Source organism: Papaver somniferum, chromosome 10, assembly GCF_003573695.1.
Source record: "Papaver somniferum cultivar HN1 chromosome 10, ASM357369v1, whole genome shotgun sequence".
Taxonomy (NCBI): domain Eukaryota; kingdom Viridiplantae; phylum Streptophyta; class Magnoliopsida; order Ranunculales; family Papaveraceae; genus Papaver; species Papaver somniferum.
In genome coordinates, this window is record NC_039367.1 from 17,473,231 (window position 1) to 17,499,527 (window position 26,297).

Genomic DNA, 26,297 nt, shown 5'->3' on the forward strand with positions numbered 1-26,297 from the left:
AGATCATCTAAGGGAATCAAGTGTGTAGTATCATGCTGGTATCAGAGGCGTAGGGGTGCAACTGTACCTTGGATCAGTGGGATACTGATTGGGGTTCAACTACAGTCCAGTCCGAAGTTAGCTTGGAGTAGGCTAGTGTCTGTAGCGTCTTAATACAGTGTGTATTCAATATGGACTAGGTCCCGAGGTTTTTATGCATGGTTTCCTCGTTAATAAAACTTCTGGTGTCTGTGTTATTTCTTTTTCGCATTATATTTGTCTATATAATAGAAATAATACAGGTTGTACGTTAGATCAATCAATTGGATAGTCTGACCTAACGGTTGTTGATTGATATTGATTGATCCTTGGACATTGGTCTTTGGTACCGTCCAAGTTCATCTCTATTTGATAAAGACTCGCAGATTTCTTTTTGCTTGAGTAAAGATCAAATTGAGAGATTGAGATATTAACTCCTTGAGATACTTTTACCTAGATTTAGTCTGACTGTGTAGTTGATTCTCTAGAAAGTGTTTCAGAGTTAGTCCATACATATTGCTAAGAAAAATATTGGGTGGTGTTGTTAGACCCCCGCTTTTTCATATAAAACTATGGTCCCGATTCTTCTTCACTCGTTTCCTTTCAGCATACTTTAGGAAGCTTAAGTTATCTACACCTGCATCAGCATAGGATTATAGGTGAATTAAGCAAAGATTAAAATAAACAAATTAATATAATAACTACACCATTTGAATTACTTGCAGAAGAGCCACACTCCCTCTGACTTGGTTCCTTTTGACCCTAGCACTCTTTCTCATGTCATTCAACAAGTATGCTAGGCACTTAGTTGCTCGACGAGTTACCACGAACTATAAATTTGGATTCACTAATTATATGTGTATAGTTTATATTCATATGAGAACTGGAAATATCATGGAAGATAACGGATCCCAAGATGCAGAGAATATATGTGACGGCTGTAGCATGGATATGCTTTCTAGTCAACTGATTTCTTTGATGAAGCAAGAGTGTGTTCTAGAATTGTTCCCTTAAGCTCTTAAGTTGGAATATTCTCTGCTTCTAGCCAGCTATTGGCATCCCCAACTTAGTCTTTTATGCACTCTAACCAAACACCCTCGAAGTGTAAATCTTCTCCCAACTAACCTTATTCACGTAGTCGGTCCCTCTCACGGTTTTGCATCCTACGCTAAGACCTATAATTGCATGCACATCACCTGGAGTTATTGTCATTTTGTCAAACAGAAAATGCATAATATCCGTTTTCCCGTAATACCTACCATAGAAGGAAGCAACAAGGGGTTTGACATATCCAACTACCAAATTATTTACCGGATCCAGCAACCCAGAATTATCAATGAGATTGATAACTTGAGAGTCTTTCATAGACAATGGTAATTTTTTTATTTTACTCACCTACGATTGATCTATGAGAATATGCTCATTATTGGTGTGATCCTTAAATATATGTCGGTTGGCAATAATCAAAACCCTGACACTAGGTGCACACAACAACAACACGGTGTGTTCTTATCCCAATCATTGGTGTGCTTTGAAACTTTTGTATTACCTCCTTGTTTTTTCTCTCAGTCTCCTTATTCTTCATCGTATCCTTCTTCATAATCACTTTCACCTTTACTGTCTCCTTCTTCTTCAGTTAGTTCTTTATCAGGTTCTTCTTCACTCAGTTCAAAGTCGCCAGAGTATGACAAAATTGACCATGTTATCCAATAAAAAAAATCTAATGATAGAAAAAATAAGAAGAAAAAAACAAAAATTGAACTGATGAAGATGAGAAATTAAGTAGGTCGAGTAACTTCCTTCCCATGTACCATAAATTTAAAGACATTGGCGTCTTCCACTGTTTGTGTCAGTTTTTGTAAGAAACATGAAGGAAGAGGCCTTTGAACAATAACCAAAGCATATATCACCACTCAATAGTCTTATTAGGATAACTTGATTTTGAATGAGTATGAGAAACCTCGTGTTGTTTACAATCATTATGTTGTTATTTATTTGATTCTACTCTCATTAATGTGACAACTGCACTCAAAACTTGATTCACTAACTTCCATTAGTGTTGGTAGCATGAAACATGACAAACAAAAAAACCAACGCATCCTACATTAGTCAATGAGAGGAAAGGAACATGCTACGACAATAAGTTATGTCAATCTACGTACTTCAATTAGTGGTAAGATTGTTAGAACAAAACTTAGTACAATTAGCATGAGCATATACATAAATAAATACATATATAGTAGAATATTTATATAAAAATATTCTATATAGAAATGACCTCCATATGAAAATAAAAAAGATCGGTCCATATTTGGGACAATTGTATTTAAGAATAAACTCTATATCGGAACAAGTAATATTCTTTCTGGTCATGTCTTAAAAAACTTACCTCCATGTAAATTAATATTATAATCAAAACAATTAACATAAGTTTTGTTATACATGAAAGTCTAAGACGAGGAAGGAATGAATTATGATGGAAGACATTTTTTTCTTCGCTCAATTGAATTACCAAATGTATCTTATTTTCGTTTTAAATAGTTTGTAAGATTTTGGGGTTTCCTACCTCTTTTCTTATATTCTAGTTGTATTCTTTTGATATTTATTAATACAATTTTGGACTTACAAAAAAAAAAAAATCCTAAGACGAATAAAATACTTACTTAAAGTTGCAAAATTAATGAAAATTTAATGAACATTAATATTTTCTAGGTACATTTTTGAGTTTTCAAAACACATGTGGTGTTTTTCTTAGGTGCATGTATGGTATATATAAGAATAACTGACATTATAATAAAAAAAATATAAGTGTTGTTATATATTAAAGTGTATCATGAATAAAAAAATATATATAACAAGTTGTATTTAAATATGTAAATAAAAACAATGAAAAATTAACGAGCATTAGTATTTTCTAGGTACGTGTTTGTATGTTCAGAAAATATGTATGTGTATTTCGTAGGTGCATGTACAATATATTTGTGGATTATACGTTCAAATTTTGTAATGGAACCTCTAAATAATATATCTTTTTTTGTTGTTCCAATGATATTATATAATAGAAGTTTTATAGTATCACTATGACTTGAACGAAAGTCAGAAAAACTAAGTAAAATACAATATGTATGACTTGATGGTCAGTAAACTAGGTTTTAGTAAGTTACAATAAAAGGGATTACAATAAGATTGCAGAAACCCAATCCACATAATTGTTATAGTCAACAACTCATCATTCTTAAAAGAAGGAAATAAAATTTGAAAGTCATGTTTTACTTTATATGAGAGAATACAATAACCCTTCCTAATTAACCTCTAGTTTGTCACTTAAAGTCTACAAGAGAACGAAATCCAACCTAGTATTAGAGAAATTTTACCTTTTATTACTATTGGTATGACTACTAACTAACCGATCTTGTAAAACACGATGACCAAAAAAACTGCAGAACATACAAATTTACAAAAAGGTCAATATTTAGTTACGATTCATGCGTAACAAGTGTCGTCACTTTCTTGATCTCGATCTGAAAACTCAAGTTTAGTTTTACTGGGATTTCAGAATTAGTTTTTTTTTTAATTGCAAATATACTATTAACCGGTTATTTGGTTTTTGCCTTTTTAGTCACATTTCGGGGTCCCGGGGAGAGCTTTCTTTACACATTTTTGGTCGACCACCGTTCCAAACAACTTCTTGATGTGATCCTTTATGGCCGTCGAGGCTTTCATGTAGGTATTTCCTGTTGATTGCTGGAATTACTTTACAGGCTTCAGAATTTGACGTGGGGTAAGTATCTTATCAGAACTTACTGATGTGTAAAATTATACCATTGTATTTCTATATTTGGTCATTTGTTACTTGAAAACTTATCTTGGCACCTGCAAGGAAATAAACATTTCCTAAATACTCATGTTTACTTGAGATTTCTATATGATAACACCCGTATATACTGCCACCGGTTTTTTCTCGTTGCGGGTTGCACACACCTCGTGATAAATGTTGATTTCTTATGTTTTATGCTAGAAGAATTGCTTTTTCAGGTCCTCATTTATCAGGACCTGGAAAATAATACAAGATCATACCAACTGTATTAGCTATTAGGATAGGGAAATATGGAACAGAAGTTGTGATGGTTAGTTTGCATTAACTAGCATAACTTTTGCTCCATATTTCCAACTGTAACTATTGGGAGTGGGAAAAATATACGATGGCTTTAAAACCCTCTCTTGTAGCATGTTATGTAACGGAAGTGTAGTTTCATACATGTCATGTTTGATCCTTGATGTTGCTTGAGATACAGAAAATCCTACATTGTTCAAATAACATTCGTGTTCGATGACCTTTCTAAATAAGAAAGAAGTGTCCATAATATTCCCATGCTTGGAAAAAAAGAAACATCGCCATATCTGCCTTTTACTTGAACCTAGCTCAAGATGCTGCTTTCATGATATAATAAGTTGAATAAAACAATGTTGATAAGAAATAAAAACAAAAGTGTGCTCAGTTAGTGCTTTTTAATGTCTTTGATACTTGAATTTGGTTGTGGTTTGTTTGGAGTTGGAATAGAAAAGTTCGTTGTTGTGGTTAGTAAGTTGAGTATATACTTGGGAAGCACCACACATTTTCTCTATGGTTGGGGTGCTTTGATGTTAAATAAAAAATATGAATGCGATGTATATATATGTGTAAGCGATGGTGTTTGCACACACACGAAGAAAAACACGTAGCTAGTATACTTATGGTTAAAGGTTACAACTTTACTAGTACTTACTTGTAATTCACTTAAAAGCATTGCTTTCTTCCCATGCAAGCACTCCACTTCCTTCAACAACAATGAAAGATGTCCTTGCACTCTAAATTACAACAGACATAATGCATCATATAAACTTTCTTGTAAAGAAAAACTACATGGAAAAAAGGTAAATAAAAGTAATGATCCTAACCTGTAAAGAAGCTTTTGAGTTTCTTAAGACCCTCGATCTTACTTGAGGAAGGTGACTTGAACTTAGATTTCTGCATTATGAGGTCTCCGAGCATTTTATTGGCATGACTCTTGAAGTATTGTGATCCCCTCTTATTCTTTTTAATCATCGTCCTAATTATTCTTCCATCCAGTAGTTCCACTTGTGTTCCATCTTACACTCTTCCAAATTTTTCTCATACTTCCCAACCTCAGACCAACATTGAAAAAACGATGGTACGAAGTACACCACAAATCTTTTTCGATTAACCTATTAAGAAAAAAACCTAGTGTGTAATCTTTTCGATCTTATAAAGATTAAATATTAAGTAAAATAGGTTATCTTGGATATAATTATCAATCCAATATGTTTAACGTATAAGTGTATTTACTTTAATTATAAAAACAATTATATTACGGAAAAAAATAAATAACACAAAAATATATAATTTTGTTAATGAGGAAAACTACTTGGAAAAAGAGAAGGACCATATAAAAAACAAGAACTTATGTAGATGATAACTACGTAAAGAATTAATTCAACTAAATTAATAAACACGAAAACTAAAACGTGACTCTTAGTTTCTCACAATTGGTATTACTAGAGTCACTTGATCCCAAAGAATATTTTAAATTATCTAATAAAAAATTTGGTTGAAACATACCAGATTTATTCGTTATTGTTGAAATTAACTATTCACATGATTGCGTCTGTTCTAGATTGAGTTTATAAGAACATAAGCTCCACTATTTATAACATTATGACCAAGGATTGTTTGGAAACAAGATCTACTAAAATCGAGAATTAGTCAATACTCCATCTCACATGGAAACAAGATCTACTAATAAATGTCATTTTCAATTTTAGAAAGTATCTTGATATTATATAATTATATTAACATGTATAACTCATTTGTAATGAATACAAACTATTGTTTCCAAAATATATAACCAATAATATTTTCAAAATATTAATATTTGAGATATCCTACTAGTATGACAACCAATATTAGCTAGTTGTAAACATGTACTTTGCTAAATTAGTCAACTAGTTATGTAGATTCTTCTGGGAAAGGAAAGCATCTCATTGTCGATTCCAAAGATGGATTCGAAAATGTATCTAAAAGATATTAATAAAATCTTTCCTTGAGTATCAAAGGAAAACATGTAAAAAATAATATAATTAAGTTAAATTCGTGTTCAGTTTTTGTTAGACATATGAACTTTCAGTTCAATTTTGCTCATTTTTAAAGATTAAGAATGTAAAATGAAGTTTTCATAATTTGTAAGTGAGGATCGGTCCTTGATGACTTTTTGATATACAAGCTTTACATTTATAGAAATAAATTACTTGTTTGTTCCTGACAATCAAGTCATGCAGATAATTAAAGGTATAAATGCAAACAATAAAGTATTAGAGTTAAACACGCATCCAGTATTTCCTGACATATGAACTGTTATAGCGTTGCTCGGTTGAACCCACAAGTTTTGATATCTCAAGCTTTTTGTCAATGTTAGATGATCAAAACTATATCTTGATTTCTAGTCTACTAAGTCAAGTTTCAAATAAGTTAGAATTGTAGTTGATTATCAGAGATCACCCTTGAAGACTGGAGATCGACGAAGACATTTGGAGAACTTTTATATCAGGTATGTGAAGACTGAACCATTCTAGTTTACTCGCTATACCATCATTCTATCTATTGAGACTATGTCGTATGACTTATAGTAGAGTCACAAAGAAGATGTTTCGAGTCAAGCTTGTCTTGTGAAAAATCTCGAAATATGATTTAGCGATCGGATGCTCAAAGGATTGCCCATGAAAATGATTATATCACTTGGGAATATTTCAAACATCATAAGAGAGAAATATGAACTTACTGGAATTTCCACCCAGAGTAGATTAGCGAACTCAGTTTGCAAACCATAGATATCTGAGATACAGAAATACAGGAAGATTAGTGAACCAGTTCACAAACCACAAGCTCAGTTGGGAAAAATTCACAAATCTGGTTGGCGAACCGTGGTGAAATGAATTTGATAAGTCGGACTACTAGGCTAGCAGTTGGAAAACCCGGTTCACAAACCGAGGTCAACTGAGTTCGGTAGTATGATAGGATTGGAGAACCGATTTCACGAACCGTAGCACCCTGACTCGTGAACAAGCCATACGGTTGGAAAACCATTGTACCAACTTTCTTGACAATGTTTAGCAGATGCTCAAAGATTTATTATTTTAAATATGTTTAGCATGCTAGAACTCTCTTAAACACTTCTAAGACTTCAATATTGATCACTTAAACACTTATGCGTGTGAATTATGATTAATTCTTAGGTGTATAAATGAACATAAAATAGATTTTAGTTCTTTGGTTAAGTTGCCAAACCGAACAGTCATTATACGCGGTTCAATATCCGAACCTATGTGTATAGTCTTCTATATTAGTTGGAAGACCTATCTAGTTTGATCGATTCTCAAGTTATCTTAGATTGAATTCTAAGATAACCCTGGTCTTTGAAAACTATAAATATAGCATCTCTGTCAACTGGGAAAATCAATCGTTGACACTTTGTGTCCTATTTGATTTTAGAGTCGCCACTATTGACATTTTAGGTCTACGACTAAAAAGACTTCGTTTGGGGATTCGTGAAGCCAGGTCCGACTATCTTTACCTTGATATTCGTGTATCCTGATCTTGCTTTTTTGTTATCGAGGTTTCGTAATCTCTTTCAGGCAAGATAGATAGTAATCACAAAGTTGTTTTCGTTTCAGACTTTGTGATTCCTCAAGATAGATATCTTAAGACTGATCTTTCGACGATTGTTCTTGAGAGGTGGTTAAGAATCTAGGATGCTCTTCGAGAGTTGTAAGTTCCGGACTTGTGAGGGTTTCTAGATTATTTATTGCACACACCTTGATCATTGATCTAAATAGAAATCAAATAAGTTAATCTGTTAGAGGAAGATTGGTATCAAAAGTCTTCACTTCGGCTGAAGCAACTCTTAGGCTGTAAAGGAGTCAGCAAAGGGAATTAAGTGCATCGAACCTTGCGAGGTTCAAGAGACCTAGGCAACGCGACTTTAACTGAATCGCTTGGAGGGTAGATTCGGTCTCAACTACATTCGATTCTGAAGTCTGATAAGGCTATTATCTGTAGCGGCTTAATGCATTGTGGTGCTCAATCTGGATGAGGTCCCAGGGTTTTTCTGCTATTGCGGTTTCCTCGTTAAAAAAATTTCCGGTGTCTTGTGTTTTTCGTTTTCTGAATTATATTTTTAAATCTTTATAATTGTATTTACACATGTTTGTACGTATTCAATCTAAGTATATACTTTCGCTTAAATATAATCTATTACGAGACTTGTTTCTTGTAGAATTCGTATCTTGAAAGATAGCAAGTTTAATCACTTGGCAGAATCCCGATTAAATTATTTGGATATGACTATATTGATCTTGGATATTGATTTTTTAGACCGTCCAAGTACTCTACTTAACAATCAGGTTCACAGACCTTGTGTCTACATACATACTGATTGAGTAGAGGTTGAGATATTAACTCTATATACATATTGTCAAGGATCACTAAGTTTATCTACTTGCAATTGTATTAAGTTTTGTCAATACAGGTTGTTGAATAAAAAAGTTGGTTGTATTTTGTATCCCCTGCGTTTTCATGAACTATCGTATTCCAACTTATGTCAACATTGAAATCTATTAAGCAACTAAATAGATAATTCGAAAACATATGTTAGAAACAATTCATGCCAGTTGTGGGATAAGTCTTGACTTGTTGAAACAACATCAACAACTACGAATCTCTCATATCTCAGTAAAAGTCTCTGAAAAAATTTCTATGTTACTGCTAATCAATTTTTGTATTAATATTTCAGATATTTCATGCAATGAAATAACTCATCAACACTTACATCAAAAGCTTATTTGAATAAGAAATTCGGTCGTCGCAGATATGTAGAGAGGATTGGCACATAACACCTGACAAAGGATTATATGAAAGTTTTGACCCAACGTTATAAGATGATTTTGCAACACCAAATAAATCCTTATATTGTTGTTACACATATTTCTCAAGCATATCTTACTGGTTCATAATTTTTCTCAAGCATATCTTACTGGTCGTCGCAGATATGTAGAGAGGATTGGCACATAACACCTGACAAAGGATTATATGAAAGTTTTGACCCAACGTTATAAGATGATTTTGCAACACCAAATAAATCCTTATATTGTTGTTACACATATTTCTCAAGCATATCTTACTGGTTCATAATTTTTCTCACCAAAAACAAACTCATCACGCTAAATACCTACTGTTAGGTCCTCTCAAAGCTTAAATCCCATTCTTAGTATTCACGGTAATACCAAAAGCTAAAGTTATTGGTAAAAAAAAATCCATAAAAATGAGAAAATAATCCCAACAAGGATCATATTCTTTAACTGCATTTAACATAAAAGAGTGAATGGGCGTGAAAATGAAGTTGCTAGATTCATATAACGTGGTTTATATCAAAACATATATGAAAAAGTCGTACTTTAGAAAAGAAACATCATTGAATGCAAACAATAAAAAGTTTCTTTCAAGAGACACTTTAAGAATGAATCTGTAACAACAAACTCCATGGCAAATGGAAAATGAAAAAAATAATGATTATGATGATTATACTACATTGATAGTTTTTTAATTATAGTAGTTAGTGTAAGTTAAATTTAATACTCGGTGTTAGAGAAGTTCTCGGTTGAATCCACCAACCGTTGGTATGTCAAGTTTGGTTGCCAAGTTTAGTTTCAAAACTCGAAGCCGCTTGAGGCGTTAATAAAGTCAACTTCGTTAGGTTAGACTAGGAACATCGAAATGTTGAGACTTGCTCTAGTTAATCATGAAGACCTGAAGACGTATCGAAGACATCATTCTTCGGTTCGAGGTTAATAACTACATACTTGACTTGTTTTATTTCTATATTTTTTTTCAAGTCTTTATCCATTAAAAACATAATATGTGAAGTTAAGTTTGTTATAGTTGAAAAGAGGGGGTCTAACAACACCACCCAATATTTCTCTTAACAATCTATATGGACAAACTCGAATATAATTTTAAGAAAATAAACAAGACTCAATCAATTAAAAGTATATCATCGAGTTTATATCTCTCTCTTGATTTGATTTAATCAAGCAAGAACTGCGAGTTCTAATCAAATACAAGAAATAACTTGGATGGTACCAAAGACCAATATCCAAGGATCAATCAACGACAATCAACAACCAAAGGTTGGATTACTCTAATTGATGATCTAATGCACAACCTGTATTATTTCAATTATAAAGATAAAACAATATAATGCGGAAATTGAAATAACACGAACACCATAAATTTTGTTAACGAGGAAACCGCAAATGCAGAAAAACCCCGGGACCTAGTCCAGATTGAACACACACTGTATTAAGCCGCTACAGACACTAGCATACTCCAAGCTAACTTCAGACTGGACTGTATTTGAACCCAAATCGATCTCCCACTGATCCAAGGTACAGTTATGCTCCTACGCCTCTGATCCCAGCAGGATACTGCGCACTTGATTCCCTTAGCTGATCTCACCCATAACTAAGAGTTGCTACGATCCAAAATCGCAGGCTTTGACAATAAAAAAATATGTCTCACACAGACAAGTCTATCAAAGGATCAATCTGTCTCCCACAGATATACCCTAAAGTTTTTGTTCCGTCTTTTGATAATAATCAAGGTGAACAGGAACCAATTGATAATCTGGTCTTATATTCCCGAAGAACAACCTAGAGTTATCAATCACCTCACAACAATCTTAATCGTATGCTAGCGAAACAAGATTTTGTGGAATCACAAACAATGAGATGAAGATGTTTGTGATTACTTTTTATATCTTGCCTATCGGAGATATCAATCTCAAGCCAATCAATCTGATTGTACTCGTACGATAGAAAATGTTAGAGCACTGCTCGGTCAAACTCGCATGCGTTGCTATCTCAAGCATGTTTTTCAATGTTAGTGATTAAAATTATAAGTCTTAATTTCTAGTCTATTATAGCTAAGTCTCGGACTGGGATACTAAGTGTAGTTGAGCTCAAGGACTTCATGGCAATTCATCATACAAGTGGAAGAACTACTCAAGGAACTGGTGGAACTTCTCGACAAAAAGGTATGTGAAGACTTGAACTTATCTGTCACTCAAAAGTCTATCTATTCTATCTCCTACTTCTTGAGACAAAAGTCGTACGCTATATATATATATACTTAGATTATACACATTTGGTATTTCGAGCCGAGTATACCTCGCCTATCTATATCTTGAAATATGTGTTGGTAAGCGTTTCGCTTCGACCATGTTTTTCTTTACCTAGTGACGCAAGTCATATATGTTTCCATCATCTTGAAAATTGCTTTGACGAGAAATAGTGTAACTACTATATAACGTCCTCTAAGAATGTTTCAATGATTGGAATGAGAGTTTAGATTACACAACCATAGTGGACATAAGTATGTTGTGGAAACATAGATGTGCATAAGTCCCATGCTGGAAATCGGCTAGTATCCAAGTACGCGAACTCAGTGCGCGAACTGCCGAAGTTCTCAAACCCGAGAATTTCTGCTGAGTTATCAAACTATGTTGCGTGAGCCAAGTCCGCGAACCCAGTCCGGAACCAGCGAAGCTCTCGAACCCGAGAATTTCTGCTGGAGTTTCAAAACTCTTTCCAGTACTTCAAGTCCACGAACCTAGTCTACGAACTTGTATAGGTTATATATCTAAAGATGCTTTCTGAACTTAACTCATAAAGACTAAGGAATTATTTTGCAAACTGTGGCTATAAAGTTCATGAACCGATTCATGTGAATCGAATCATCTTTGCTTCAATGTGTCTTGTGTAGTACATGAGATTTCCTTGCAATTGAACAACTCTCTAACTAGTTCATGTGAGTCATTTGAACTAGTTATGGTGAAGAAGAAAATGGTTGGTATGAAATGCTCGAATGGCTAACCATTTAGTTGACTATTATTGAACCAACAATGCACACGTTTGGGTACGGTTAACAAACCTAGAAGCCTGCAGTTAATTTGTGTATGAAAAGCTAAGATTTCGATCTAACGGTTGAGATATATTATATTGAATCTAAATCAGGTTTTCATCTAACGGTGGATAGCGTTTGCTTTGTGAGCAAGGCGAAACCCTAATTTGAAAGACTATATAAGGGGACATCTAGAAACTCTACAAACTAATCCCCACACGTCCGTGTGATACTAGTTTGTAAGCTAGAGTCGATTCTCCTTTAACCTTTGGTTTTCTTCTTCTAAAACCAGGTTAACGACTTAAAGACTTTATTGGGATTGTGAAACCAGGACGATACTACTTTATCATAGTTGCGTGATCTGATCTTGCATCTTCTATCGTACGAGTACAATCAGATTGATTGGCTTGAGATCGTCAGAGTTCTCCGATATGCAAGATACAAAAGTAATAACAAACATCTTCGTCTCATCGTTTGTGATTCCACGACGTCTTGTTTCGCTACTATATGATTAAGATTGTTGTGAGGTGATTGATTAATCTAGGTTGTTCTTCGGGAATATAAGACCGGATTATCAATTAGTTTCTGTTCACCTTGATTATATATCAAAAGACAAAACAAAAACTTTAGGGTTTTTCTGTGGGAGACAGATTTATCCTTTTGATAGACTTGTCTTTGTGAGACAGATTTGTTTATTGTTAAAGCCTTCGATTTTGGGTCGTAGAAACTCTTAGTTGTGGGTGAGATCAGCTAAGGGAATCAAGTATGTAGTATCCTGCTGGGATCAGAGGCGTAGGGGTGCAACTGTACCTTGGATCAGTGGGAGACTGATTGGGGTTCAACTACAGTCCAGTCCGAAGTTAGCTTGGAGTAGGCTAGTGACTGTAGCGGCTTAATACAGTAATTATTCAATCTGGACTAGGTCCCAGGGTTTTCTGCATTTGCAGTTTCCTCGTTAACAAAACTTCTTATGTCTGTGTTATTTCTTTTCTGCATTATATTTGTTTATATAATAGAAATAATACAGGTTGTGTGTTTGATCTTATCAATTGGAAATCTGAAATTTGGTTGTCGATTGATATTGATTGATCCTTGGACATTGGTCTTTGGTACCGTCCAAGTTATTCCTTGTATTTGATTAGTACTCACAGTTTTTGTTTGAGGAAATCAAATAAGGATAGAGATATAAACTCGTCGATATACTTTTAATTGATTGAGTCTTGTTGATTCTGTTAAAAGTGTATTTGAGGTTGTCCATACAGATTGTTAAGTGAAATATTGGGTGGTGTTGTTAGCCCCCACTTTTTCAATTGGTATCAGAGCAGGCAAACACGTTCAAGACCTCAAAATTATGTGTTTGTAGCGATCTGACTCTATGGACAGTTGTGTTATCTCAGTAAACGTACCACCAGTCTTCGATGGCTCAAACTATCTATGGTGGAAAATTTCTATGCGTACTTTTCTGCAATCGCATGATTTCCAATCATGGGTTTATGTTGTTAATGGATATGAGGTTCCCGTCGTTATATTTGATAATGTTATCATTCCTAGAACCATTGGTACATATACAGCTATTGAGTCACTTGCTACGAAGCAAAACTCCGACGGTTTGAATGTCATCATGCATGCCATTACCCCAGATCTTCGACACCATGTGGCTTCATGCTCCACGTCAAAATATGTTTGGGATATTTTTGAAACTGTATTTGAAGGTAACTCCAACGAAAAGGAAGCTAGGCTTCAAAACCTTAACTCCGAATGGGAAAACCTTCATATGGCAGAAGAAGATTCATTTGATGAATTTTATCATAAAATGTCTGAAATTGTTAATGCATCTTGTGCATTGGGTAGGACTATTCCTGAAAGGGAAATTGTGATGAAGATTCTCAGATCGCTGCCATCTAAATACGAATCTAAAAAACATGCCATCGTTGAGGGAAATAACCTTAATACTCTGTCACGAAATACGCTTGTCGGGAAGCTTAAAATTTTCGATCGCAAACTTGAATCAAGAGATAAACATCACTTGTCTAGTAATCATGTTACTATTCCTGATGAAAAATCTCACTATTCTAAATTGATTGATAAGAAAAATGAGAATTGCTTTATTTCTATGTTGTCTCAGTTTATACAACAGCTTAAGAAAATTCTTAGACAAAGTAAAAGAATGTCTCAAAAAGAAGTCCGATCAACCAAAAAGGAAGATAAGAGAGTTCAGAAAAACTGTACGAACAAAACTGGTCTCGTGTAATATAAAAGTATCCATACTTCCAAAGGTCCAGATAATGAGGTGAATAAGATAATTAAAGCATGGATGAATACTCTTGATTACTGTCATGAGGATGAAATCTGTGATTGTTCTCTTAATCTCTTTGCTGAAAATCACAATCGTGATTCTTATATGACATGTCGAATGACTCCGACTGTGTCTCATAAGTGGCGTCAGCAAATGTCACCTGGTTGTGTATCATCCTCCAGTCATCTTGACAACAAGGGTGATACATACGAACACAAGATTCTACCAAAACTCTCGGTTTCCTTGTGTAAAAATAAAGATCATCCCATCACGAATGATCGAAATCAGTCCTACTCTGCTAAATGTTATGTGCATACGAAGAAGAAGAAATATCCTGTGAAATCCTTTTTCCCTCAAAAATTGATTTCTAGAACACTGTAGGATGTGCGTAAATCGACACTCAATTTCTTCAGAACTGAAAAGAATGATGTGCATAACTCTTCTTTTCTAAAGATTAAGCAAAAACTTGAATTAACAAGTTCTTCCTCCCCTCATGAGATATATCCCAGTCCTATATCGGATTGGAATGATTATGATCTTTAATCTTGTTGTTCATGATTCTTTGGCTATCCCTCTTAACCAATAATCATGATTTTCGAGAGGGTTGTGTTGGAATATGTCTGTAAATTCGGTTTTGCTTACTCTCATCTTGTATCGTTTTTGTTCATGTATGGTTTCTGACCTTTTAAAAGTTTTTTTTCTGGAAGATAACCAAATTCTGTTAGGGTTTGGTAAAAGGTCATTTCTGGAAAAGTCTTTATCTTCATTCCTTTAAAAAATGAAATTTCTCATCTTCTGAATGATCATTTCATTTACCTTCTCTATCATGTCGGCCTCTAGTCTTTCAAGCAAAGAAAGTGATGTATGCACTGTTTTGTTTCCTTCTAAGAAGATTAGTTTTGATTCCTCTGACAATGAGATGTGTTATGATAAACATGCCTCCTCCTCTGATGAGAATCCTTCTATCTCTCAGTTTGATAAGCTCTCATTAACCATGAATCTTGTCCTGGAACAAGTACGTCCACTGAAGTGAACTCGAAGCTTCTTCCAAAAGACTTGAAGAAAAGATGGATATCCTTGAATCTAGGATTGATCTAATCGAAGATGAGCTTGATGAATACAAGGAATATGAGAAGAATACTCAAAGTAAGTGAAATGCTTCATAGAAGTTTTGTTGCCTAGTATGTCTTCTTTTTGGCTTAGTTAGAAGAATAACTAGTGCTTGAATAGCAATGATTGTGACTACACATAGCTATTATTTTTCATCTTCTTGTTTCTTTTTTAGGTTTTTTGGTTTAAAATTCTAAAAATATTCGGAGGATGACGTTTTTGCAGTATTAATCTTTGTGATTTGTTATATTGCAATTTGTTATGGAATATGTATGATTGCGTCTGTGAACTTGAAGTTCCCATATATTGTCAAAAGTAAAGTCGTTCATGATCGGTATTCATGTACTGATTTAAGGATGAATAGACTTTTGACAAACACAAAAGTTAAGCCTATATTGTCAATTCTTTGATGGAAGATAGGTTAGAATCTTTTGTGAACAAGGATAAAGTCTATTATGGTTATGCAAATAATGATTGAAAAATAGAATAGATCCTTGTGTATTCCACAGTATTGATCTTCTTTGATTCATATCCTATGAAATACCGTGAGGCTCCATAATATGTCTTATCTCGAGCACGATACGACTAAGTTGATTAATTTTGATTGCTTGGTTGGTTGTTCCGTAAGGTATGTTATGTTGAGCATTTGTAAACTAAATTAATCATCTCGTTTGGTTATTTAGTCATTTGCTCCGTAAGTTCTCTTATGTCGGGCAAAACAAATGACAATTAAATTGATTACTTTCGTGATTAGTTTGGTTATTTGTATTCCAATTAGATTAATTATGGGTTCTCTTGTAATTAGTCTAGTTGAGCATTCATATATTCCATAAGATTTTTCTTTTGTTGAGTATATGAACGGCTATCCTAATCATTTTCAAAAGGTTTTGGGAGTCATATGTTCCGTAAGTTTAGTTATGTTGAGCATAAACAATTTAGTTGATCACCTTGTGTGTTTAATTTGATTGCGTATTCCAATTAAATTAATCATGGGTTTACTTGTGATTAATTTGATTGAGTTTTTTGGATATAGAAAATCACTTATCATGGTTTTTGGTGTCCAATAAAAATCGTTCTTTTCTCTCGAAATTAAGGTCGCTCTTGTTGTTCCCTTGGGAATGACATCAAATGGGGGAGAGTTCTTTTGAACTTGTGCTTAATGGTCATATCTTGAGGGGTGTGCGGCTGTGGAATTTTAGAGGGGTTATCTTGTATCTTTAAACTCCTTGATGAATGCAATTAGCTTCGGCTATATGATTGCATCTAAATTAAGATGATGTGCATCTTTTCTTTTAGTCATGAAATGTCTCTTGTGGAAATTTCATTATGATCCCGTTCTTGTACCTTTGCCAATTTTATTGACAAAAAGGGGGAGAATTAATATGTGGTTCACACTACAAATACACATGGTTTTCGGATCATTGTGTAAGGGGGAGTGGTTTCCATGATCGAGATGGAGTATTGACTAAGGGAGAGTGATACATATCACCATAGTATTATTGTTGAAGTTGTGATACAATTGGACTTTGACACTGTGTAATAATACTATGGCACTGTATAATGATGATCGATAATCTCGAGTTCTCTCATTGTTATAGCTACGGATCTTCAACAACGGTGATGCTAAACTTACAATCTTTGGGATATTTGGAATACTTGGAAGGACGAAGATTTCAAGGAATGTTGAAGATTAGACTTATGGAATAGGAGCCAGTTTCATTATCTTTTTTGTATTTCATATGTATTGATAGTTTTGTCACTAAAATTGACAAAGGGGGAGATTGTTAGAGCACTGCTCGGTCAAACTCGCATGCGCTGCTATCTCAAGCATGTTTGTCAATGTTAGTGATCAAAACTATAAGTCTTGATTTCTAGTCTATTATAGCTAAGTCTCGGACTAGGATAATAAGTGTAGTTGAGCTCAAGGAATTCATGGCGATTCATCATACACGTGGAAAAAATACTCAAGGAACCGGTGGAACTTCTCGACAAAAAGGTATGTGAAGACTTGAACTTATCCGTCACTCAAAAGTCTATCTATTCTATCTCCTACTTCTTGAGACAAAAGTCGTATGCTATATATATAGACTTTGATTATACACATTTGGTATTTCGAGACGATTATACCTTGCCTATCTGTATCTCGAAATATGTGTTGGTAAGCGTTTCGCTTCGACCATGTTTTTCTTTACCTAGTGACGCAAGTCATGTATGTCTCGATCATCTTGAAAATTGCTTTGACGAGAAATAGTGTAACAACTATATAACATCCTCTAAGAATGTTTCAATGATTGGAATGAGAGTGCAGATTACATAACCATAGTGGACATAAGTATGTTATGGAAACACATATGTGCATAAGTCCCATGCTGGAAATCGGCTAGTATCCAAGTCCGCGGACTGTCGAAGTTCTCAAACCCGAGAATTTATGCTGAGTTATCAAACTATGTTGCGTGAGCCAAGTCCGCGAACCAGCGAAGCTCTCGAATCCGAGAATTTCTGCTGGAGTTTGAAAACTCTTTCCAGTACTTCAAGTTCGCGAACCTAGTCTGCGAACTTGTATAGGTTATATCTAAATATGATTTCTGAACTTAACTCATAAAGACTAAGGAATGCTTTTGCAAACCGTGGCTATAAAGTTCATGAACCGATTCATGTGAATCGAATCATCTTTGCTTCAATTATGTCTTGTGTAGTACATGAGATTTCCTTTAAATTGAACAACTCTCTAACTAGTTCATGTGAGTCATTTGAACTAGTTATGGTGAAGAAGAAAATGGTTGGTATGAAATGCTCGAATGGCTAACCGTTTGGTTGACTGTTATTGAACCAACAATGCACATATTTGGGTATGGTTAATAAACCTAGAAGCGTGCAGTTAATTTGTGTATGACAATCTAAGATTTCGATCTAACGGTTGAGATATATTAGCTTGAATCTAAATCAGGTTTTCATCTAACGGTGGATAGCGTTTGCTTTGTGAGCAAGGAGAAACCCTGGTTTGATAGACTATATAAGAGGACATCTAGCAACTCTACAAACTAATCCCCACACGTCCGTGTGATACTAGTTTGTAAGCTAGAGTCCATTCTCCTTTAACCTTTGGTTTTCTTCTTCTAAAACCAGGTTAACGACTTAAAGACTTCATTGGGATTGTGAAGCCAGACCAATGTTACTTTGATCATAGTTGTGTGATCTGATCTTGCATCTTATATCGTACGAGTACAATCAGATTGATTGGCTTGATATCGTGAGAGTTCTCCGATAGGCAAGATATAAAAGTAATCACAAACATCTTCGTCTCATCGTTTGTGATTCCACGACGTCTTATTTCGCTACCATACTATTAAGATTGTTGTGAGGTGATTGATTAATCTAGGATGTTCTTCGGGAATATAAGATCGGATTATCAATTGGTTTCTGTTCACCTTGATTATATATCAAAAGACGAAACAAAAACTTCAGGGTTTTTCTTTGGGAGAAAGATTTATCCTTTGATAGATTTGTCTGTGTGAGACAGATTTGTTTATGCAAACTAGTATCACACGTAAGGTGTGGGGATTAGTTTTGCACAATACTAGATGTCTCCTTTATATAGTCTTTCAAATCAGGGTTTGGAATCAATATTAGCTTAGTAACAAATCATTCAATATTCACCGTTAGATGAAAACCTGCTTTAGATTCAAGCTAATATTTCTCAACCGTTAGATTGAAAACTTATCTTGTTACACACACTTGAAAATGCACACTTCTAGGTTTGTTAAGCGTACTCAAACGTATGCACTTGTTGGTTCAACAATGGTTAACCAAAAGATTAGCCATATGAGCATTTCATATCAACCATGTTTTTTTTCACTATAACTAGTTCAAATGACTTCAAATTAACTAGTTAGAGAGTTGTTCAATTGCAAGGAAATCTTATGTACTACACAAGACACAATTGAAGCAAAGATGGTTTGATTCACTTGAATCGGTTCATGAACTTTTATAGACATGGTTTGCAAACTGCATTCCTTAGTCTTTTTATGTTTAAGTTCAAAAATCATCTTTAGATATGTAACCTTCTCAAGTTCGTAGACTAGGTTCGCAGACTTAAGTTACTGGTCAGAGTTTACAAACTCCAACAGAAATTTCCGGGTATGAGAACTTCGCCGGTTCGCGGACTAAGTTAGTGGACTTAGCTTCACGCAAGTGGTTTGTCAACTCCAGCATAAATTCTCGGGTTTGAGAACTGCGACAGTTCGCGGACTTGGCTCACGCCATTCTTCCGATTCTCTTAATCAACAAAGTTCGCAAACTTTGGTTCAAGGAATAGGACTTATACATAAATGTGTTTCCACAACAATGCTTATGTCCACCATTGGTTATGTAATCTAAACTCCCATTTCAATCATTGAAACATTCTTAGAGGATGTTATATAGTTGTTACACCATTTCTCGTCAAAGCAATTCAAGATGATTGAAACATATCATGACTTTCGTCACATGGTAAAGATAAACTTGATCTAAGCGAAAAGCTTACCAACACATATTTCGAGATATAGATAGGCGAGGTATACTCGGCTCGAAATACCAAATGTGTATAATCCAAGTCTATATATATATCATACGACTTCTTGTCTCAAAGAGTAGGAGATAGAGTAGATATACTTTTGAGTGATAGATAAGTTCAAGTCTTCATATACCTTTTTGTCGAGAAGTTCCACCGGTTCCTTGAGTAGTTCTTCTGCTTGAATGATGAATCACCATGAAGTCCTTGAGCTCAACTACACTTTTTATCCTAGTCTGAGACTTAGCTATAATAGACTAGAAATCAAGACTTATAGTTTTTATCACTAACATTGACAAAAATGCTTGAGATAGCAATGCACGCGAGTTCAAACGAGCAATGCTCTAACTATAGTCTACGTAGCATTGGTGACTTGGTCATTATACTATGATCAAAGTATCTTAAGGAATGATATACATTAGTTGTTTCCACAGGTTAAGCATATGGAAATACGAAGTATAGTTTATCTATGGACTTCATGTTCTCAACACTTGACTAATTGATAACTTATTATTTAGTGCGTTGAACTTCCAGATGAATCAAAACCTTGGGAATTATCTTTAAAAGCGATTTCAGAAACATAGTTTAAGGAAGTAGACTTGCAAAAACTTGTTTCATAGTTGAAAAGTGGAATCAGGACCGACCATATGTATAAAGACCGATCTCTTGTGGCACATAGATACACTTCTAAGGAGGAATACAATTCGATTATGCAGAATCCGCAGTCAGGTGGAGGAGAAGACTTATAGTATGAATGAAGGAAGAAAGTAGACCTAAAAGCTCAACTCCTTGGGTGCCTTGCTATCCATAATACCACACCTACTGTGGATAATCTAAATAAAAGAGGATGTCAGATTCAAGAAACAAATTGTTGTCTCTGCAGTGAGGAACCAGAAAATGCCAACTATATTAATTCACTGCAGATTCTTAAAGAAATTTAGAATTACTTCACACAATCAATGGAGTATCATGGATTCACAAAACAGAAATCAAAGAAAAATTTCAACTCTCGCACACCAGTAGCTGCAAACAATTATCCAAAAAGTTTCAATACATTATCCCTTTTACAATCTACCAGGCACTTTGGAAAATAAGAAAGAGAATAACAATGGCCAAGAGAAGAGGCAGAGATAAAGAAATGATGATAGTTAAAATCAAGAGGCAAATCTTCAAGTGGGGAGAAATACATTCTTGCTTCAAATTTATGATTTCTCGTGATCTCATATTGAATTGGATATTTATTTATTTTTGATAAATACTAAATTTCAGTCATGTAATTTTGATATTAGGACTTATCCGGGTAGTCAATTTTAGCTCTGTGCATATTATATGGATCGAATTCCTCCTCAAAAAAAATTTCGTTAGTTAAAAAGAAAATAAAAAAAATAACGGTCATCGTCCTAAAAATTAGTACACTTCCAAGTCACTCCACTCCCTGCAAAGTTGCATCCCCTTCTAGTACAAACGCACAATATAGCTTAGAGAACTACTTGATAAATTCCTTTTTACTGATGATTGGCTTTCACACTGTCCTGCTCTTGCCCAAATAAGATTAAAGAGACCAATTTCTGATCACGCTCCTGTGATGATAAATTGCAATTCCGGAGCTAAATTTGTCTCCCCTTTTAGGCTTGATAATTATCTCTTGTTTCATCCTTCTTTTATTGAGAACTTAAAACTGTGGTGGGCTAATCTCACATTCTTTGGCAAGCCTAGTTATGTTTTTGCTAAGAAACTTCGGGCCCTAAAGTTTTTCATCAAATCTTGGGAAAAATCACTAGGTAGTCTACATCTCCAGATTAATACTTTGGAGGATGAAATTGATGTTTTGGGCAGTGCTGAAGAGATTTCTCAATTATCTACTGATGAAGTTTTAGCTAGAGAAAATGCAAAACTTAAGCATGCTTCACTATCTCTAGACTTGGCTAGGAAATTAGGCCAAAGGGATAAAGAACACTGGGTTAAGGATGGTAAAAGGAATACCAAATATCTTCTTTCAAATACAAGGTCAACGGTATTAATTGCCTTAGTATAGATGGTGATCTTACTTATGATAAGAACAGAAATGCTAAGGAAGCTACTGATTTTTATACTTCTCTTTTTACTGAGCATCATGTGTCTAGACCAAGTTTTGAAGATCTTAACTTTCATTCTATTTCAATTGAGGACAAAATTGCTGTTGAGAGACCTTTCACCGAAGAAGAAGTTATGGATGTCATTTGGCATTTTGGAATAAACAAATCTCCGGGTCCGGACGGCTTTACTATGGAATTCTTCAAGCATACATGGGATGTGATCAAGCATGACCTTATGAAAGTGGTAAAAGAATTTGAAACTTCTTTCTCTCTAGATTGGAGACTCAATTGTACCAATCTGAAATTGATTCCTAAGTGTAGTGGAGGTGTAAATCTTCATAATTTCAGGCCTATTAGCTTGATAGGTGGGGTTTACAAGATAATTTCTAAATTATTGGATAATATATTGAAATTGGTTATGCCTTCTTTAATTTTTGAATATCAAGGGGATTTTGTGCATGATAGACAGATTAATGATGGTATCTTAATAGCGGCGAAACATATTTATTATAGAAAGAGAGAAGATAAACCAGGTATCTTGTGCAAAGTGGATTTTGAAAAAGCCTTTGATAACATCAATTGGGGTCGTATTGACAAGGTGCTTGATTACTATGGTTTTGGTCATGTGTGGAGGAGTTGGATTAAGTGGTGTGTTTCTTTTACCAGATTCTCCATACTTATTAATAGCGAAGCTTCTTTTATGTTCAGGTCACAAAAATGGATTCGTCAAGGAGATCCCATCTCCCATTTCCTCTTTATTTTGGTGGCTGAAATCCTCTCGTTGATGCTCAAAAAATCTACCGCAAGTGGACTTATCTCTGGTTTTCAAGTGGTTCTAGGTGGTACTATTGTTCATTATCTTCAGTTCGCTGATGACCTGGTGGTTTTTCTAGATGACTCGATTGCACAGGTAACTAATTTAAAACATATTCTTTTTGCTTTTGAATTAGTATCTGGCTTAAGAGTTAATTTTCGGAAAAGCGATATTGTTGGTATTGGCTCTTATCATAATGGAATTATGTATGCTGATTCTTTAGGATGCAATCATGCTGAGTTACCCATAAATTATTTAGGCATACCATTGGGCAGTAAATCTAAAAGTAAGCCTATTTGGGACATAATCATCCAACGAATTCAACAGAAACTTTCTACTTGGAAAAAAAGATACCTTTCAAAAGGACAGAGATTGTTGTTGGTAAATAGTGTTCTGGATAGATTGCCAATTTATTATCAATACATATGGAATACAAAAAAGATAAAGAAACTTTAGTAGCTCCTATTCCATATGTATAATCTTCAACATTCCTCGAAATCTTCGTCACTTCCAAGTACTCCAATGATCCCAAAGGTTGTAAGTTTAGCCTCACCGTTGTTGAAGATCCGTAGCTATAACAATGAGAAAACATAGTTCTCAATCATTGTTATACAGTGTCATAATATTATTACACAGTGTCAAAGTTCAATTGTATCACACCTTCAACAATAATAATATGGTGATATGTATCACTCCCCCTTAGTCAATACTCCATCTCACATGGAAATCAATCCCCCTTACATAATGATCCAAAAACCATATGTATTTATAGTATGAACTTCATATTAATTCTCCCCCTTTTTGTCAATAAAATTGGAAAAGGTACAAGAACGAGATCATAATGAAGTTTCCGAGAGAGACATTTCATGACAAAAGGAAAAAAATACATACCAACTAATTTAGATGCAATCATAAAACCGAAGCTAAATGCATTCATCAAGGAGTTTAAAGATACAAGATAACCCCTCTAATATTCCACAGCCGCACACCTCTCAAGATATGACCATTAAGCACAAGTTCAAAAGAACTCTCCCCCATTTGATGTCATTCCCGAAAGAACAACAAGAGAGACCTTAATTTCAAAAGAAAAGAAGCATTTTATTGGACACCAAAAACCATGAGAGTGATTTTCTATATCCAAAAAAAGTCAATCAAATTAATCACAAGTAAACCATGACTACGCAATCAAATTAAACACAAGAGGTGATCAATTCAATTGATTATGCTCAACATAAGAGAACTTATGGAGACATGAAAATACTCAACTAGATTAATTACAAGAGAACCCATAATTAATATAATTGGAATACACAAGTAAACTAAACACAAAAGTAATCAATTTAATTGTCATTTGTTTTGCTCGACATAAGAAAATTTACGGAGCAATAACTAAATAACCAAACAAGATGATTAATTTAGTTCAATATGTTCCACATAACATATCTCACGGAACACCAACTAAGCTAATAAATCAAATTGGTTGTATAGTGATCAACATAAGATGCATTACGGAGCCTAACAGTAATGCATAAAATATGAATCAGGGATGATCAATATTGCAGAATACACAAGGATTCATTCTATCTTCAATCACTATTTGCATAACGACAATTAATAGACATAATCCTTGAGAACAAAAGATTTTAACCTGTCCTCCATCAAATGTTTGACAATATAGGCTTAACTTTTGTATTTGTCAAAAGTCTATTCATTCTTTTACTAGTACGTGAATACCGATCACAAACGACTTTACTTTTGACAGAGTATGGGACAAACATAGTTCACAGATGCAAACACCAATATCCCATAACAAATTGCAATATCTCAAATCATAAAGATTAATACTGCAAAAACATCATCCTCCAAATATTTTTAGAATTTAATACCAAATAAACCTAAAAAAAAGATGAAAAATAATAGCTTGTGTAGTCACAATCATTGCTATTCAAGCACTAGTTATTCTTCCAACTAAACCAAAAAGAAGACATACTAGGCAACAAAAAAAAGAACCAAGAAACAAGACTTGAAACACCCTAAACTCTGTCAGGAACTAGAGATTGAACATGGACGAGTTCATCAGTTGCTTTCTTTAGTTTATTTTTCAGAAAAACAAGGTTCCTTGTTGCAATCCCGAGTTGTTCACGAACTACTTCAAAGTCTCGAAAAATGTTTCGTACCAGCTGTGATGACATCTGAACTGGTAGTTTGTTTTCATGATCAACAACATGAAAGCATGTTATGGAAACTGGAATCAACTCATTAGTTTTTCCCTTCTCGTCTTCATCAATCTTGTTGCTTCTATCCATTGTGCGCACGCCAAAAGAATTCAGTAGAATTTTTTTCATCTTATGGAACACAGTATTTAAGGTATTCCAAATAAACCCTAGAGACCGTGAAGTCTGTGTGGGTTTTGGTACGTGTACTTTTAGATCAAAGCCTGTGTGAGACCCGTAGAATCCCAATTGCACGAAAAAATTTAGAGATTGAAATTCCGAGAGGCGGACACTAGGAACAAGAAATCTTAAAAGAAAAGAAAAGAACTTTGACAAAGAACACAAAAAACAACCTTGACACCTTTCTCAAGACAACTTTCTTGAGACACATGAGCATCCTTCTTTAAAATAAAAAGAGGGATGTAGTCTAAAGCAGTCATGGTGTAATAGGATGAGCATCTTGCTCATCAATATTCACTTCTTCTTATTTTTCCTTTCCACGGGTGTTTAGAGAAAACTTACGTGTCATATTAAAAGAAGTGTTATCAAGAGAAGATATAGGATTACCTGAGTCAACTATTTTCCATGTTTTCTTGACGCTCCATTTGAGTCGATTTACGTTGATTTTCAGTTCTGAGACTCGATTATTGATATGAATAAAGTCTGGAGCAGAAGTCTTGGATTTGCAGCTTCCTTCAGGGAGTGAAGAGAAACTTAACTTTTCTTTCCTTCTCCTATGCCTTTTTATTTTGTCAGGGTGTTTTACCTGATCAGTCATTCTTTTGTCACTCTTTCTTATATTATTGTAGGCATTTTTCATTTTGAACATGCAATTAAGAAGGGACTTATCACAGTGCATTCTTCGAGTGTTCAAAATGCCTTTTACTCCAACAATGTGGGAAACCGGTTTAATAACTTCCTTAGACATCCATGCAAGAATGTTATGAAGTTTTTCATTCCTCAACCGATAATGACATCTTTGCTCAGAATGTCCAGTTTTTGGAGCGTTTATTCCTTTATAATCCAGACCACGTGTATCACGATGTTCTTTACATGATCCAAGCATAGAAGATAATTTTGTGGAGCTAAAATTGAATTTTTTTCAGACTCTCTTCTAGTGATTTTACTTTATCAAGGGAAGCTGCAAGTTTAGTCTCCAAGGATTTTTCTTTGGCAAGAAGACTGCGTTTTTTGTCGTTAAAACATTTTTGT